Raw genomic sequence first — 2,505 nt, 5'->3', positions numbered from 1 at the left:
GAATATTTCACCAATAGAGTACGGAATATTGCCGAGGCAGAATGTAATACGGATTTTGACAATCTTTTTCCGGTACCACCTATACATAATTCTTTATCACATATTTATGGAGAACTTAGATCACGATCACAAAGAAATTTATCTCAACAAATATTTCAACACAAATGGTCATCCATACTTCCTTCTACGGATCTGACACAACAAATTCAGAGAGGGTATCAATTTGTGCATTCTGCCACTCCTAACGCTGTGTTACGGGAAATACATTTCCGTTTTATTCATAAGGCCATATACGCTTTTAACTTTTCCTCTTCTACTTCACCTGCCCATTACCTGAAAAGTTGCCCAAAATGTGCACTTCCTAAGGCGGATTTGTATCACTGTGCTTGGTCCTGTGTACGTGTTCAGGAATTTTGGGATTCAGTACGGCTCTATCTTTTATCCAAATGGGGTCATGCAATACCTCTTCTCTCTCTTAGCTATCTTTTTCATTTCATTAAAGACAATTCTGCTACTTCTATTAACCATTTAATCTCTTTAAAAGGGATTCACCTAACATTATTGGTTTCCCTAAAATGTTTACTAAGACACTGGTTGCTAGACACTATACCTTCTATATCCAAAATAATATCTACCTTAAAGGAAATATTTCATTGGGAACTCTTAGATATACTACGTACTAAAGAAAAATCAACAAAAACGTTTATGACTAAATGGAAACAATTCCTAATTCATGACTTCACTACTGAAGAGAGAGAACCTATTGTGAATCAGTTTGAAGACACTGACTAGTATTGCATGGCCGCTTAAAGAGGTACCCTGGGAGCACTCCAACTTACGTAATCTCTCTTTTTCTTCTATTACAAGATACTTTGTTATCCTTTATTGATAGTATTAGTATATATCTGCCACATATACTATGTTTGAGGTGATACTGTTTGTTAGAACTGTTTTTCTAATGATTCTTTATTGTAATTATATAACTTTACATATTGTTAAATGGCTCCTATTATTGTAATGAAATACAAACACTGCTTTTGTCGCCTGCGCGCAACTTTTTTGTCATTTTTCTTTTGATGAATATCATTATGTACGTTCCATTCTTTAAAGAGAACCAATCACCTAAATATAACTGTCCCTATTATGACAGTACATCTCTCCCTAAGTCTATTCATGAAGATACAGACTGCCTTTGCAGTCTGTATCTTTATACTTTACCTGATCCTCTGTTCCCTGGCTGTTCCGGTGAGCGCCGCCATCTTGATGACGTCACTTGCGTTCCAGCTGTGCGTTCCAGCGTGACGTTATCAAGATGGCGGCGCCGCCGGAACAGCCAGGGAACAGAGGATCTGGTAAAGTATAAAGCTACAGACTGCAAATGCAGTCTGTATCCTCATGAAGTCTATCTATGAAGATACAGACTGCCTTTGCAGTCTGTATCTTTATACTTTACCAGATCCTCTGTTCCCTGGCTGTTCCGGCGGCGCCGCCATCTTGATGACGTCACGCTGGAACGCACAGCTGGAACGCAAGTGACGTCATCAAGATGGCGGCGCCTCCGGAACAGCCAGGGAACAGAGGATCTGGTAAAGTATAAAGATACAGACTGCAAAGGCAGTCTGTATCTTCATAGATAGACTTCATGAGGATACAGACTGCATTTGCAGTCTGTAGCTTTATACTTTACCTATCCTCTGCTTCAGTGCCGCAAGGCCGGGCACCGCCATCTTGATTACGGGCCTTGCGTTCCACCGCTGGAACGCAAGTGACGTAATCAAGATGGCGCCGCCGGCCTTGCTGCACCGAAGAAGAGGATTAGGTAAAGTATAAAGATACAGACTGCAGAGGCAGTCTTTATCTTCATAAATAGATTAGAGAAGAGGGACTTTAGATAATACACAGCGATCTTGCGCTGTATAGCGCGAGATCACTGTGTGTTAACAGAGCGGCAGGCAAAGGATCATGGGAACCTTTCCTGCCACTCTGCATGACGGGAGTTTCCTGTCTCGCGCCGGCTCTTTTGAAAAGAGCCGGCTCGAGACAGGAAAGTAAAAAGGGAATAATTCAAAAACGTGACAATAAAAATAATTAATTATATTTGCAAATGTCAATTAAATTATGATTTGCATCTAAATAAGGAATAAAAAATTTTTAACTTTCGTCCATGATTGGTTCTCTTTAAAAATGCCAGTAATAAAACATCTTTGGGGAAAAAAAAGAACATAATCAGTTCACACAATTCTGTAAATTAATAATAAATTATAGGACTTTATTAGAGAATGGAAAAATCACTTGGAATAGATGTTTCTAAAATCACAAGAAGTGGAGATAGCAGTGTAGTACTGTAGATAATTATAGCAATGTATAATTCAGCTTTATCCATACTATTAAGATACAAATTCCATGCGAAGTCATAGGCTAAGCTGTATTAATTCTTACAAATGATTAAAAAATTATCTGCCATGTCTCATTGTAAGGGAACATTCCTGGAAATATATAATGTAA

This window comes from Dendropsophus ebraccatus, chromosome 8 (assembly GCF_027789765.1).
Source record: "Dendropsophus ebraccatus isolate aDenEbr1 chromosome 8, aDenEbr1.pat, whole genome shotgun sequence".
Classification (NCBI taxonomy): Eukaryota; Metazoa; Chordata; class Amphibia; order Anura; family Hylidae; genus Dendropsophus; species Dendropsophus ebraccatus.
Note: the sequence above shows the minus strand (reverse complement) of the source record.